Below are 17,003 nucleotides of genomic sequence, written 5' to 3'. Positions count from 1 at the left end.
GCCAAGTAAAAAGAGCCTTCAAAATAATTTGCCTCCAAAATTCATTAAAATCTAGCTAAGTTTTTCTAAACTTAGTTACATATTTTTTCTCTTTTCCTCTAAAACCAACTAAGTTTACAAAGAGGCTGAAGTCATCCTTCAAGTCATCCATAAATTAGCCTTCTTAACTTAGGAGAAAAATAACTAACAAAATTTTCAGTTACTAGCTAAGTGTTTCACAAGCATTTTTTCAAAAGACTAAAACTATTTTTTTTAAAAACTTAAAACATGCTTTCCAACTGACTTATTTTTTGATATATGGCAAAGGGGGAGAGTAGGAAATTCAAAATCAAAAGTAAAAAAGTGTTTTATTAAGGGGGAGAGTAGGTAATTCAAAAGTAAAACTTTATTTAAATTCAAAAAGGAAACCCTGTATTAAGGGGGAGCTTCACAAAAGTTTAAGTGTTAGCTTAAGTTTGGCGCTCATTTGAATTTATATACTTAAGCTTGCTCACTTAAAACCTTTTAATATACTTATGCATTTGTTTTACTTAACTTTGAATTTGGGTTGCATAATCAAAAAGGGGGAGATTGTTGGTGCAGGAAGCATCCGACGATCGAACCCAAGTTTTGATAATGACAAAGGGTTCGAAGTTAAGTCTTGTTGTTATCTAACATGTTGAATGAGTGTTTCAGGAAAGTCCTAACTGTTGGGGATCGGACGGCCGGCTTGAAGGGGGGTTGGATAGACGGCGCCCCCAAATCGTTGCTTCCTACGTATTCGTTAGCACAGCGGAATACAAAGAATACAAATACGAATACTAAAGCTAATCTAAAGACAAGGAAAGAACAAGCAAACCAATGACACGTTCGTTTAACGTGGTTCGGAGATTAGGGCTCCTACTCCACGGCTTGTCCTTGAGGTGGACGATCCCGATCCTTCGGTGGATTACTCCCCGGCAAACTCCGGCTAGCTCACGTAGCTCCTTGTGGGTGGAGAAACCTCACCACAACCCTCACAAGAACTCTTTTGACGCTAGGGCACAAGTAGACTACTAATAGAGATTAACCACCTCTATTTCGTCAACTCAAACCAAGCTCCCAAGCTTTGGTTTTATAGGCCACGGGTTGGAAAACCCCGCCTACCAGTCGACTGCTAAAACATGCAGTCGACTGCCCTCTGTGGAAATTCGACCGTTACATCCCAGCGGCTCGATTCCACACATTCTCGTCATTGCCGATCGCCGGTCATTGCGCAATCCATTGCTAAAACATGCGATCGGCGCTACGATCACAAAGCGCTACAAGATGCGCTGCACAAGATACGCTTACAAGATCGCTACAAGAAAACCCTAAAAACTAGGATTTTACTCGAGTACAATCTCTCGTGCACTCACCTCACCCTAATGACTCACTTGATTCTTCCTTTGCAGCTTTGACCTTTGCCTTCAAGCCTACTTCCTTTGGCTCGTCCCTCGGATGCATTCAAGCCCGCGCCTGTCCCAATGCCATCCTTCGCGTATGCCTCAAGTCGCTTCCCTCGGCCCTTGTCCTCGCCGCTTGTCCACGGTCCCTCGGATGCTCCATCCTTCACGGACCCGAAGCCATCAACTCGAGTCATATGTGTATCCCGCAAACCGCACAACTCAAATACACATATCAAATACAAGGGTGAACCTAACTTAAACCCTTTGCCAAAACACATGGTCCCGCGGACCATTGGGATTGCTCCAACAATCTCCCCCTTTTTGGTGTTTGGCAATACGTTTAAGTTAGGGAAAACATATAGCAAATGAACATGCTAAAACAAATGGACTTACGTTGCCAAGGCTACACACTTGGACTTACACCGCCGAATGGACTTACGATGCCAAGGCTACACACTTGGACTTACAACGCCGAATGGACTTACGATGCCAAGGCTACACACTTGGACTTACAACGCCAAATGGACTTACGTTGCCAAGGCTACACACTTGGCAACCGCCGTATAAAAATCAATGCATTTGAACCTATCACAAGGCTCCCCCTACACCTAAGCTCCCCATTGAGTTAGGAATTTTACAATAGATTTTTTAAGAACCTATCCCAAGGCTCCCCCTACGCAAAGGCACTTTCAGGTTTTCCCAACTAAACCTTACTTCTCCCCCTTTGCCTAACATCCAAAAAGTCCTCCAACAATATCCCAATTGTTGAAAACTTGTCATTCCAATTGACCCTAAACTCATGTATTAATCCCCCATGGATTTCATACACCTGTATGAGTTGACTTGGTCAAAATTCAATGCTGAAAACAATTTCAGACTGGTATCAGTCGACTGCAAGAACTACCAGTCGACTGGTCGCTACTGGTCGAGCGAACAGAATGCTTCTGTTTCCAGCCAGTCGACTGCAAAGTTTAGCAGTCTGGCACAGTTTCGACCTTTTTCAGCATTTCTGACCCAATTTCAGAAATGCACCAATAATTCCACAGACCTCCAAAAATCCCCAAATTTTGTGGAGAGGTCTGTTTTACCCATGTCTACTTGGGAAAAATACATTCAAAAATGTATCTATCACCAATCCCAAGATTGACATAAAACTCAAAACTAGCTAAAAAGTTCAATTGAACCTTGACCTAAAGTCCTAGTTTTGGCTTCCTCTTGATGTATTTGCCCATACCATCCCACAATGCATCCCTATCATTGGTTTATATGGCATCTATACATTCAAAACCAATTATCATGCTATATGACCCCAAATGTCATATTTCTTGCATGAAACACAATCCATGTGTGCCAAATCCCTAGGTTTGAGACTCAAATCCGTCTCTAAACCATTTGGCACACTCCATGGCTCCTCTAGACCCCCAAGTAGAACCCACCTGAGATCCATTGGCCATGGGTCCCAAATTGACTCTTTGAGCTCCCCCTAGAGCTCTTAACATTAGTCACCTCCCTAGGTGACTCATCCACAATGGCTAGGCCGCATCGGTCCACCCCCGGTGACACTTGGCCTACAAACCTAACTTTCTTAACCTTGGACACCTTGTCCTTGGTTAATTTCTCCTTACCTTTAAATGTCTTTCCCTTGCCATATATTGACTTCTCCTTGCTATAGTCATATGCAACCCTAGCATAAGACTTTCCCTTAGCCTTGGAGGACTCTCCCTTGCCATGATCATTTGCCACCCTAGCATATGATCTCTCCTTGGCCATGGAGGGACTAGATCGGTATCCCAAACCCGATCTATCATTGTTGGGTTTTTGACTACCCAACACCATGTTTAATCCCTTAGATCCAATAGTGAATCTCTTAAGGAATTGTTCCAAACCATCAAGCTTTGCCTTCAAAGCTTGGTTCTCCCTTTCTAGGTTCCTAAACCTAGAGTCAACATGTCCACCTTGGACATTCCTAGACCTACCCTTTCTAGGCATATGTCTCCCCTTCTTGGGATTAATGCCTTGGGTCTCCTTAGGTCTACCATTTCCAGGTTTATCATGAATTGGTCTCCTAGGGTTATGATCTACAATTACCCTATTCCTATCATGATATTTAAATCCGAAATTATGCATGGGTAAATAATTGTAATTATTTCTAGCATGCATGGAGGAATTTAAATTTGAATTAACCTTCAAGTTAGGGTATACCTCCCTTACCCTTGAAGCTCCCCCTTGATTTGAGCTCTTCTTCTTCTTCTCCCACTTCTTTAGATGCGCAAGCTTCTTGATTTCCCCCTTCTTGGGGCATTTGGTGTGGAAGTGACCCTTCATTCCACATGTGAAGCACACAATGCGCATCCTCCTCCTTTGGGCTTCTTCATTCCTACAACCCACATTAGTGTTTAAAATAACTTGATTGGGTTTAGGATTTACCTTTTTCTTACCCAAAGGACATCTATTCTTGTAGTGTCCCTTCTCATTGCACTCGAAGCATATTATGTTGTCCTTTGACTTCACTTCGGTGGAGGTGCTTGCTATGTTGGCCACTTCCAAGACCTCTTCTTCATCCTCTTCACTTGTCTTGGATTTTTCTTCACTTCTTGAGGATGTTGATGATGCCTCATCTTCCTCATCCACACTTGTGGATGGCCTTTCTTCATCCTCCTTCTCCTTGGATGTGACCGAATTCACTTCCTCTTCCTCTTTTGATGTTGAATTGGTCTCCACATCCAAATGGTCCTTCTTCTCCTCTTGGACCACTTCATCTTTCTTCTCCTCCTCGGATGTTGAACATTTCTCAACTTCTTGTTGATCTTCCTCTACTTGAGCTTCTACATCCATTTCTTCGGATTTTTCTTTTTCTTCTTCTTCTTGTGTAGGCATGAGTTCTTCCCATTGAACCTTCTTTATTTTGCTCCACAACTCGTGGGCGTTCTTATACTCACCTACACCATTTATCACATTAGACGGCAATATATCTATTAAGATTGATATTACCTTTGAATTTGCCTCCGATCGTGAGGTTTGCTCTTCCGTCCAATGTCGTGGTCGGAGTCTTTTTCCCTTCTTGTCTCTTGGGACTTCGAACGGGTACTTGATCACCATCATTGTATCCCAATCCGTGTCGAAGAAGACTTCCATCTTCATCATCCAAAATGTGATGTCCCCAAGGCTTCCTCCTTCAAACTTTGGCGGTTCTATCAAGCCGGTCATCTTGTGCTTCCTTGGCGGTTAGTCCAACGGAGAGCGTCCTGGCTCTGATACCACTTGTTGGGGATCGGACGGCCGGCTTGAAGGGGGGTTGGATAGACGGCGCCCCCAAATCGTTGCTTCCTACGTATTCGTTAGCACAGCGGAATACAAAGAATACAAATACGAATACTAAAGCTAATCTAAAGACAAGGAAAGAACAAGCAAACCAATGACACGTTCGTTTAACGTGGTTCGGAGATTAGGGCTCCTACTCCACGGCTTGTCCTTGAGGTGGACGATCCCGATCCTTCGGTGGATTACTCCCCGGCAAACTCCGGCTAGCTCACGTAGCTCCTTGTGGGTGGAGAAACCTCACCACAACCCTCACAAGAACTCTTTTGACGCTAGGGCACAAGTAGACTACTAATAGAGATTAACCACCTCTATTTCGTCAACTCAAACCAAGCTCCCAAGCTTTGGTTTTATAGGCCACGGGTTGGAAAACCCCGCCTACCAGTCATTGCTAAAACATGCGGTCGGCCCGTGGAAATTCGACCGTTACATCCCAGCGGCTCGATTCCACACATTCATCATCGATCGGCGCGATCGCACCAATCGCTAAAACATGCGAAACTACAAGATGGCCGATCACCGCATCTGCTTCTGATCGCTACGGTAAACCCTAAAACTAGGATTTTACTCCGAGTACAATCTCTCGTGCACTCGTACCCTCACCCTAATGACTCACTTGATTCTTCCTTTGCAGCTTTGACCTTTTGCCTTCAAGCCTACTTCCTTTGGCTCTCGTCCCTCGGATGCATTCAAGCCCGCGGCTCGTACCCAATGCCATCCTTCGCGTATGCCTCGAAGTCGCTTCCCTCGGCCCTTGTCCTCGCTGCCTTGTCCACGGTCCCTCGGATGCTCCATCCTTCACCGGACCCGAAGCCATCAACCTGAGTCATATGTGTATCCTGCAAACCTGCACAACTCAAATACACATATCAAATACAAGGGTGAACCTAACTTAAACCCTTTGCCCAAACACCAAAACACATGGTCCCGCGGACCATTGGGATTGCTCCAACACTAACTGCGGTTAGGCAGGTGAAAACCCTAGGGGGTGGTAACCCTAGGTCCTAGGGGGCGGTAACCCTAGGTGGAGAAAAGTCCTCGCTGCGGTTAGGCAAATGGAAAATCCTAGGGGGTGGTAACCCTATGCGGAAAGTCTTGGCAGGTCGATGACTTCAGGCAAAAGTCCTAGGGGGTGGTAACCCTAGGTGGAAAGTCCTGGTGTCGCGAACCAGGTGAAAGACTGGACTAGCCGGGAAGCGGATGTCCAGCAGAAAGTCCGGAAGCGTCGAGTGCTGAGCAAAAGTCCAGTCGATCTAGAGGATCACACTGGCAACAGGTAAATCTCCTGAGTGGAGTAGGTGAGGACGCGTTCCCCATAGAGGGAACAGTAGGCGTCGGGTCGACCTAGGGTTTCCGGTCGGAAATCCGAAGTCAGACTCGGACAGTTCGAAGACTGTCATTATCATATTTATACTGATGTTTTATGCTAAACTTTGTTCTGCAGGGTATTTTTGGGATTAACATATCTTGCAGGGACCAAAATGCATAATTGGCCTCGGATGAACAGTACCGAGGCGCCTCCATGGAGCATGGAGGCGCCTCGGGTGCAAGGCTGGAGCTGGCTGCGAAGCAAGCTTGGAGGCGCCTTGGTGAACAGTGGAAGGCGCCTTGGAGTGGTTGGAGGCGCCTTGAACCTGATAAGGTTCGACTAGTTCAACACTTATCTCCGCGGCTGACGGTGAACAGTAGAAGGCGCCTTGAACACCCTTTATAAGGGGTTTCGACGAGCAGCTCTCTACAATAATTTCCAAGTCTTCTGTCTCCAACGTGCTGCTCTGAAAGACGCCGGAAAGTGCTGCTATAAGTTTACGACGACCCAAAGATCTGAGATTCTATTCTTGTCGTCGGTATAATTAGTTTTTGCATTTATTTGTACGTCATCTTGTAATCATTTTATCGAGCTTATAGTTGTTGCCCACGCAAAGCGATCAAGGATCGCGGGCCTTCGAGTAGGAGTCGATCAAGGCTCCGAACGAAGTAAAATTCTTTGTGTCCTTCTGTTTGTGTTTCTTTACTTTATTCCGCTGCGTTTTAATTACTCCGATAGTTTTTGTGATTCGAAAAACGAAATAGCCGCGAGCGCTATTCACCCCCCCCCTCTAGCGCTTCTCGATCCAACACATTGACGGAAAAAAAAATTTAAGCTAGGATTTATGTGCCTAGCGCTAAGAACTATAGATCTATACATATTATATAGAGCCAACAGAAATGTTAGAGCGAGAATTAGGGAGGAAATCCTTAATGTAAGCACTTTGATGCTCAAGTTAGAAAGGTAGTTGAGAGAATTGGAGAAAAAAATGAGTAGTAAAATAACAATATTGATGTGTGTGCTTGCGTGTGCATACTTGGCCAGCGGAGAGAACCTCTTTTTATACTACCTCTCATAACCTCTGTAATAATGAGATATCAGAAAGTATCAGGTATCAGAATATGTCTAGTGGAGGATGTACGACCACCTTCTCTTAAGCAGAGAAAGGTTCTGTTATGTGTATATGTCAGAGCAGAGAAATATTTCCTAACGAGTAATCATTATTTTCTGATAAGTGGTTGCAATTCCCTGACAAGGTTGTCTCCAAGAGAGAGTCCAATCGGCTTGGACCCAACCGGTTTTAGGTTGGGAGGCATGCCTATGTGAGGAGGGGAGCCAAGCCTTGTTGAAGTCTGATCGGCGTAGGTCGGTCAAGTTTATGCTGGAAGTCATGTCCATGAGAAGTGGAGAACTGAGCCCTGAAGATCCGAATGGCTATAGTGCTGATCAGGTTTATGTTGGGAATCATACTAATGAGAAGTGGAAAATTGATACCCGGAAGTCCGACTGACTATATGGTTGGTCGGGTTTATGTTGGAAATCATGCCCATGAGAAGTGGAGAATTGAGCCTCGGAGATCCGACCAGCTCTAGGGTCAGTCGGACATATAATTGGAGCCATGTACATGAGAAGTGGGGAGCTGAGCCCCGTAGGTATGATTAGCTATAGGGTCGATCGGGTTTGTCACGCTCCGGAGGAGTCCCTGTCCGAAGAAATTTCGGCAGCATCTCCCCTGTACAGCGGACAATCTGAAACTTTCTACATCTCATATACCTCAGCCACATGCGGCTGGAATAATAACAGAAATAAAATATAACACACAGGCATTCCGCGCAGTTTAATAGATAACAAACTGAAACAGAAATAGGAGGACTCAAAAACAACCCTACTCAACTACACTCGTAAAGCTCAAATCCGACAATAAGATCAACGTACCTCTTCTGCCGTCCAGGCAGGCATGTAGTAAAACATATCCAAACACCAAAACCATCAACACATACATTCATACCAGATCCATAGTATTAAAAATCCATAGTATCAAAACCAGAATAAGTCTAACATAGTCTAAACAATAAAAACTAAAAGATCATCCAGCATTTTTGTGGTCTGCAGGGGACTAGCAACTGGAACTCTCTCTTGACAGCATCAACCTGAAAAATATCAACAATGGAGGCGGGGTGAGTCCAACGCTCAGCAGGTACAACTGATATACATAGTAAGGAATTAACATCTAGCACTATCATGCGTACAATCTCCTGATATAAGAAGGATAAAATGCAACTGAAGTAAACAGGAGAAAACCGTACTAACCAGGACCTGGGTATAAGGACAAACAGTCCGAGGTATAGAAATCCTATATGCATGTCAATCATAGGCATCCAAATAATATGCAGCATATAAATGCAGCAAACACAAACACAAGCAATAAATACATCATGCATATGATGCCAATGTCATGGTCACCCCTGACGCCAGTCAGCCAACTCACAACAAAAGTGGGACCGAGTGGGTAGGGCTGTGGCGACCGTGCACTCTGCATCACTACTCCTAATGAGTGACCGAGAGGACGGGATGCTGTCGGAGTACACACATACTCCTACCCCAAAACATAAATGGGGGAGTGCAATGCTCTCATCTCCCGGTACACTATAACGAGGAGGGATCCCTAACGTGCTACACCCTGCGTCACACTACCCATGAACGGACCAACGGAGCACCGAAAGAGCAAACTGACGTGCTACCACGCTGCGTCACGCTATCCATAAGCGTCACAACGGAGCACCGAACAGTGATGAAACTGGCGAGGTGCTCGACAATAATGGAGCAATCCTATCACACAGCATGCAATCATGCGAATGGTGCATGACACTAAGCATGGTAATATACTGAATCAATCTATATACATATATGATGTGCACCATAGCAAATAAATCATATCAAGGGTACACAGATCAGGTAAGGTATCAGATCTAGGTCCTGAACATGGTGAAACATGGTATATCACTACCCCTATAAGCATGTATAAGCAGGTAAGGAATAGCATGAGATGCAAAACAAGCAATCAACCAAACATGTAATAGGTATTGGGTAGTGATTAACCGTAACAGATAAGAAACATAATCTTTGCTATTTGTTAAATTCATTACTATGCATATCAAATGACATAAGTCAATAAGAAAAGTCTAATCTGTCCAAATACGACGTAGAGATACTCGTCTCGCATCAAGATCCTGTGTCAACCATATAATGTACATTTTTATTTAGCTACAAATTTAAATGAATAGCTAAATAAAATCTTCTAAATTAATTTAGGGTAAAACCCTAATCATTCCATTACTCCTAATCACATGACCATCATCCTGTACACAAGAATTAATCTACACATGATCATCTATCTAAAAATAATCGAATCAAAACAATGATCTATAGCATGTATCAAATGCTCTACACCTTACCTTACTTCTCAGCCGTTCTTGCTGCCAGTAAACCTGACCAAAGCGAGGTAAATGGTGTTGCCCTCTAAATCAAATACCCTACATCAATAATCCACACTTAACTAACTTAAAATTTATCACTGCACAAATGCTCACCTTAAAGTATAGCAGTCAATCTGCAACTCACCACCGCAACTTAGAGATCAAGATTTCACTTCTCACCCTCCTCAACTGATACACAGTCCAGAATGTGACTGCTGGACCAAGAAACAACCCACAACAACCTCTTCTCTTCAGGATTCCAGTATACTGTTCTGATCAAAGGTAATGGCAAGAGTGGAGACCCCAGATCAGATTTGGGATTCAACCATATTATTCCAACATCAACCTAAATTCAAGAAAATAATTTACTCATCTTACCTCAATTCACAACAGGGACGTTGCTGCCGGAGAAAGGTAGCCACTGGAAGGTGGCTGTCGGACCCAAGAACAACCCACAACAACCCTAATTCCTAAATCCACTGAACAACACAACGTGGAGGCAACCTCCACTCGGAAAAGGAGAAGAAGGGTCGGCGCTAGTGTTGAGGAGGAACGGCGATGCCTCGTAAGGGTGAGGGAGTCACGGGTCGGCCGGCTAGGGCAGAAGAAGCCGCGGCGATGTACTGCGGGTGTGGCACCGTCGGGGTGGAGAAGGCTCTGTCGAGAAGATGGCTAGGGCACAAGCATAGAGAAGACAACCGACGGCAAAGATCTAGGGCACGGTTGGCGCAAGCGTTGCCGGCGCTTGGGAGAAGAGAAGAAGATAAAGAAAAGATCCAGCAATTTGGGCGGCACCGCGAGTCGATCCCACGACCTCGAGGTCACGGGAACACCACCGGCTGAGGAGGACAACTCGGCAACCGTACCCCTGGTCGGCAGCGAAGACACGACAGTGTGGATCGGTGCCGGCGAGTCATCCGCGAGAGAATAGAGAGAGGAAGAAGGGAGGTCGCGTCGGGGAAGAGAGGAAGAAGGGTCGGGATCGGCATTTGGGGGAAATAAAAAGAAAAGGAAAAGGTTTTATAAATAAAACATTTCCTTCATTAAACGGGTATTCCAAACAGACTTAATCCGAATCCAAAATTGATCCCCTCAAAACCCGTCTTACGAGTTCCGAAAAATTCCCAGAAAATTTCTAAAAATTCCAAAAAAATTCTATAAGGCTATTTCCCAAATAAACCTATTTATTTAAATTTTCCGATACCTTATAGGGTTTATGTTGGGAGTCATGCCCATGAGAAGTGGGGAACTCAGAGGTCCAACCAGCTATAGGGTCGGTCGGGTTTATATTGGGAGTTATGCCTATGAGAAGAGAGGAACTGAGCCCTAGAGGTCTGATCGACTATAGAGTCAGTTGGGTTTATGCTGGGAGTCATGCCCATGAGAAGTGGAGAATAAGCCCCGAATATCCAACCAACTCTAGGGTCGGTCGAGCTTAGGTTAGGAGCCATGCCCAGGGGAAGTGGGAAACCGAGCCTCGGAGAGCCAATCGACTATAGGGCCGATCGGGTTTATGTTGGGAGTTATGACCAGGAGAAGTGGAGAACTGAGCCCTGGAGGTCTGACCAGTTCTAAGGTCAATCAGGTTTATGTTGGGAGCCATGCCCATGAGAAGTGAGGAATTGAGCCTCGGAGGTCTGACTGGTTATAAGGTCGGTCGAATTTTTGTTGAGAGTCATACCCATGAGAAGTGGAAAACTGAGCTCCGGAAGTCCAACCGGCTATAGTGTTGGTCAAGTTTATGTTAGGAGTCAAGCCCATGAGAAATAAGAAACTGAGCCCCAAAGGTCCGACTGGTTCTAGAGCCAGTCAAGTTTATATTGACTATAGGGCCGGTCGGGTTTATATTGGGAGTCATGCTCATGAGAAGTGGGGAACTGAGCCTCGGAGGTCCAACTGGCTCTAGGGCCGGTCGAGTTTATGTTAAGAGTCATGATCATAAGAAGTGGAGAACTAAGCCTAAGAGATTCGATTGACTATACGACCAATCGGGTTTATGCTGGGAGTAATGTTCATAATAAATGGGGAAATGAACCCCTAAGATCTGACTAGCTTTAGGGCTGGTCAGGCTTAGGTTGGGAGTCATGCCCAAGATAAGTGTGGAACTGAGATTCGGAGGTCCGATCAGCTCTAGGACTTGTCAGGTTTATGTTGGAAGTCATGCTCATGAGAAATAGGGAATTGAGCCCCGGAGGTCAGACCGGCTATAGGTCCAGTCTAAGTACCCCGAGTAATTTTTAATGTGATCAAGTAGGTTAAGTTATGTCCTGTTGTATTTGATTCTTGTGTTTAAGTGTGTAGAAACTTAGAAAGACAAGAAGTCGAGCAGAGACGCAACTAGTGAGAATAATAGCACAAAAAGCGAGTCGATGGGCTTGGGTATCCAAGGGACGAGGTGTTGCGGAAGAGTACACCGACGGACGAGAAGGACGTGCGCGACACTTCCTAGGGATGAGAAGCCAGAGTGGAAGACTTCTTGAGGAGACAAGGCCAGAGTTGGGTTTGGGTGAGCTCAACTCTGGATGGTTGGATGATCACTCAAATGACCGAGAAGAAGCCAAACAAGTCAGCACGAAGCTGACTCGTTCGGGGGCCCAAACCACCTTGGCATAAGCCAGGTGCCCTTTCAGGCCATTGCAGCGTGGATCAAATTTAGGTCCATGTCAGCAATGGTTCGGGCACTTGGACCAATCCAGGTGCTCGGGAGGGGATAAATTCTTATCCTTACATAGCCGTCGCATTGGAGATAAGTTTCACCTTGGAGGCACCTAGAGCTGTTCTAGGTGCTCAGAGATGCCACATCATCAAAACTGCTACTTCAACTAGTGAGTTATATGTTAGTTAGAGCCCTAGAGCCAATCATATGATGATTGTTGTATGAATTCATTGTATCATATTCTTATGTATATAAAGGCGTTTGTTTTGGTTATTATACTGATGTGCGTAGATTATATACTCTTTTACGCATGTTTTTACGCATATTTACATACTTTGAGCATGCTTGATCTATGCATTTTTATACTTCCAGCTTTCCTTTTAGCATATTTACTCTTTTGGTTCGGAGATCTGCTTTTTGTGCATTTTCTGTACACAGGAGTCAAAATTGGTGAAGATTATGCGTCCTCGGGCAAGCCTTGGAGGAAACAAAGGGAGAAACCACCAGGCTGTGTACTTCACACGGCCCTGCACTGGTATGGAGCTCGGGCCGTGTGGAGTTTGGCACCAACAGGAGAGGAAGATGACATGGCCGTGTGAACCTCACATAACCAGAGCAGAAGCCTTACATGGCCGTGTGGATCTACAAGTGTGTGTGGCCAAGACAGCGGTGTGCACCACTGGCCGTGTAGTATTCCAGAGGCGAAGGGTCTGGCCGTGTGAGTCCAATGCGGCCGTGCATTTGGAGAAGGAACTGGACATGGCCGTGTGAATCTCACACGGCCGTGTCACGGGGCCGTGTGGCGCCCGATTCCCTCCTCTATTTAAACCCTCCTTCATGAATTGAAAGGGGATCTCTCCCCCTTTGGGAGAAGGCAAGATTTGGTGGTTTCCTCCCATTCTTGGGAGGATTTCTAGGCGATTCTAAGGGAGTTCTTGACGATTTCGACTCCGGAGCGAGGATTGGATCCGAAGACGAGGCTTCTTCGTAGATAAGTTTTCTCTTTTCCCCTTTTCTTGGTTTCTTGGATTGGGGATTTAAGAAATGCTTGTAATCTTCATTTCTTCGGATATTCTTCCTCGATTCATGGAGTAGATCTTGTATTCTAGGATTAAGGGAGTATTTGTATGATGGATTGATGTAATCTCTTATGGATTTGCCATTTTCTTGTTTCAATGACATTGTCTTGCTTGTATCAATTAAATCTTGAATGATTAATGGTGATTTGTGCTTAATTCTCATTCTTGATTGATTGTTTGGATTTCTTGTGGACTTTGTAAAGATAAACTCTCACTCGATCATCCGAGGGATCCACGTGACAGGTGCAAGCCCGTGTAAGGACGTTTGAGAGATAATCTTGAGGAGGAAATAGGAATATTCAAGAGAGTAGGATGGATTTTGTGATTAGTTTCTTGTACCTTGATAGATTAATAAGTTGTGGGCTTCTATGTTGATATCCGAGGAAGGCATAGTAATAGATGCACTTCTGTGTAAGGACAACGTAGGTTCATGTCTAATTGATCATATTTAGATACATTTCTCAGTCCTTAGCCGGGTGTCTATTGCAAGAGAGAACCGACAACTTTCTACAGGTGTTTGGCAATTGAGGGATAAGAATTGGTGAACCCTTTACATTCAAGAAATCTTACAAAGAAACCGAAACTCCTAGAATCTCCCTTATCATAACCCAAAACACTAAACTCTTATTTGTAGATCTATAATATTAGATTTGTTTACCTTCACTTTGCATTTGAAACGATTGGATAGTTGTTTAGCTAATTCTCATTGAGACATTTCTAGTGCTTATTCCAGTCCCTGTGGATACGATAATCTTTTATATTACTTGCGACATTTCTGTACACTTGCGGAGCGTAACATATACTTACTTGTATTGGTGCCAAATAACTAAGTATAATAGCGTCCTTGAGTAGAAGGTTCTTATCTATATCAATCGATTGGTTGAATCGATAGTGAGATGGTATAGAGAACACTACCCTTAATCATTCCTAGTCAAATATTAACATTCAGGGACAATATTAATGCGACGAGACTAGCATGTAGGTCAACTTGATGACTTGATCTCACAAGTCATGGTGATCCTGTTCGAATGCTGAATCAACGGATGCTGGGCACGGGGCGCTCCTCGGATGCTGACGTGGATCTTCAACTGGTCGCCAGAAACTCCGGCGAACCTGCACAGAAGTCGGGCCGGGAAGGGGTTCCCGGCGGCGACCCTCCGACGCTCAAGTCAGGCAAGCAGATGAAAAAGGTGGCTCCAAAGGTGTCAAAACGCGTACCTCCGGCGAAGTATGAGGCTCTTTATATAGGGCGGTGAAAGAGCTCTTGCACGCCCTCCGAGGCGCATACGTGTCCGCAACCCATACCCCGGTATGTGGCTATCAGAAAGCTTACCTGACCCATACTGCTACAGTCAAAGCATGTCCTTGATGGGACAACGGAACCCCACGTCGCGTGATTTGGAGTATGACCATATCACGAAGCATGCTAGCTGTCAGAAGATGTCCCTTGTCTTTTTCCCCGAACTCCTGCCGTGCGTCCGACCGGCCCACGTCCGCCTTCCGTCCGACCGGTCATATATGATGGTACACTTGGGAAATTATTAGTAATGTGTTTTGTGGCGACTGTTAGCAGTATGATTCATGTCTTCGGCCGAGCGTGCTGTCCGCTCGGCCCTACGATCTTGCCCAATGAGCGTCGGAACCCCGACTTCCATTGGGGTGCCCTTTGCCCTCGGCTAAACACCGGGCGGCCTAGCTCTGGTCGGCCTAGCTGGTCCGACCTCCTTCGATGGACCGCCCGGCTCTTGGACTTCCACATGGCGTTGACCCCTTACAACGAGGGTCCCCTGTTCTTATCGCCGGATCACTTGCCTCCCTTTCAAGTCTAGTCGAAGGAGGCGATTAGTCCGACTGACTGGACTGCGAGTCTGGCCGGGCGGCTAGTATTCTCCGATCGGCCTACCACAGAGATGGCCTTGAGTGAATCACTAGTGGCCTTCCTCGGATCTCCTCGTAATCTGCGCCAATCTTCGACATTAAGGCTGAGCATGCGTTCATTAAATGCTTCGAATGGTCGAATGCCACGTGGCGCAACACCATCATCGCACGGCGGCGGTGGCATGGTGCTTTGATGTGATCGAAGCGATTCGAAATGGACGGCCCGATGCACGCTTTGTTGGAAACCGGTGTTTTGAGCCCCAACTGACTCGGTTCGAGCTACCTTCTTTGGTATTGTCGAAAGTTATAGACCCCGTAGCCTTCCAGTGCTTTGCCTCGCTCTTGCTGGGCTTCGATACGTCCACTCTTCCCTCTCTCATCGTATGGCCATCTTGTTTAGGTGCTTTCCTTACATTCCTTTTCCATATTTTCATCCTCGGGATATCTTTTCGTTCGCTGTCTTCCTCCTTTTGCCTTTTTTCCCTTTCGATTCCTTCCGATCGGACCATGGCTAGTTCTTCTCATCCGGAAGACCAGTCCCTTGGGCCATGGTACACCACCATGCAGTCACGCTTTGACCGGCGTGACTTTGATATCCTGACTGATAATTTTGATATTCCCGGCGATTTTGAACTTCTTTTAGCCGGTCCTTCCGCTCGGCCGCACAGGCCGCCGCGCGGAGCCTTCTGTGTCTTCCGCGACCAATTTACCGCCGGTCTGCGGTTCCCTGTACATCCTTTCATCGTAGATGTTTGTAATTTTTTTGGTGTGCCGCTCGGCAGTCTAGTACCCAACACCTTTCGTCTTCTCTGCGGTGTTGTTGTTTTGTTCAAGATTCACAACATCCCCCTCCGACCGGAGGTCTTCTTTTATTTCTACTACCCCAAGCAAGCCGAGCTGGGCACCTTCATGTTCCAAGCTCGACCCGGCTTAGTCTTCTTCAACAAGTTACCTACTTCCAATAAACATTGGAAGGATTATTTTTTCTACATCCGTATGCCCGATCGGGCCAACTTCCCGACCCAATGGCAGGTCAGCCTACCTCCCACTCCCGAGTTGAAGAAGTTCAAGACCCGACCGGACTATCTCCACGCTACAAATATACTAGCCGGTCTGCGACTTGACATCAACAAGTTTCTTCACGAAGGAGTGATGTACATCTTCGGCCTGAGTCCTATACGGACTCCTCTTCCGACCGGATTCGGTAAGAATTTTGCTTGGGCATTTGCTTTAATTGCTAACTGATTTCTTTTCTTTCTCCTGCAGCTGACATCGTCATGGATTCGGTGATGGCCGGCGTTCTGAAGAGCAAGGCGGTGGCGCTAGAGGTCGCGGCGGCCAAGGAAATGGAAGCGCTGGGTATTCAGCCGGTTGGCTCCCATGAAGGAGAGAGCGGGACTCAAGCTGAGTCGGCCGCTCAAGCTTCTCAACAGAACGTGGCCAGCGGAGCCACCCCCCCGGGGAACCAACTGCCCCCGAGGAAGCTCTACAAAGAGCGTGGAAACTCCGTTGTGCTCTGCTACCTCCGGTCCAACCCTTCGCTCGAGCAAGGCGCTGAGGCGAAACCATTTCATCAAGCTTCCGGGCGGGACGAGGCTGCTCCAATTGAGGCTACTCCGGTGAGCACCCTTCCGCCCGCTCGTCATTCCGTCCAACGTTCAACCATTCATTCCCAGTTTTCTGCGCCGGCTTCTGATCCCATTCCAACCGCCGGTCGGACGATCCCCAGCCACGGCCGCACTATCCGAGTCTCTCTTCATCTCCCAACCGAAGAGTTGCTGCCCGAGGCCGATCGCCCGACCGTGCCCGAGCACACCATCACCTTGAAGGGACCTCTAGCCGAGATGTGGGCCGACGCTCGGGAGCACGTCGCGCTGATCC

The sequence above is a fragment of the Zingiber officinale genome, chromosome 7B (genome assembly GCF_018446385.1).
Source record: "Zingiber officinale cultivar Zhangliang chromosome 7B, Zo_v1.1, whole genome shotgun sequence".
NCBI classification, from domain to species: domain Eukaryota; kingdom Viridiplantae; phylum Streptophyta; class Magnoliopsida; order Zingiberales; family Zingiberaceae; genus Zingiber; species Zingiber officinale.
The sequence above is the reverse complement of the archived record's forward strand: the minus strand, read 5'-3'. Positions refer to the sequence as shown.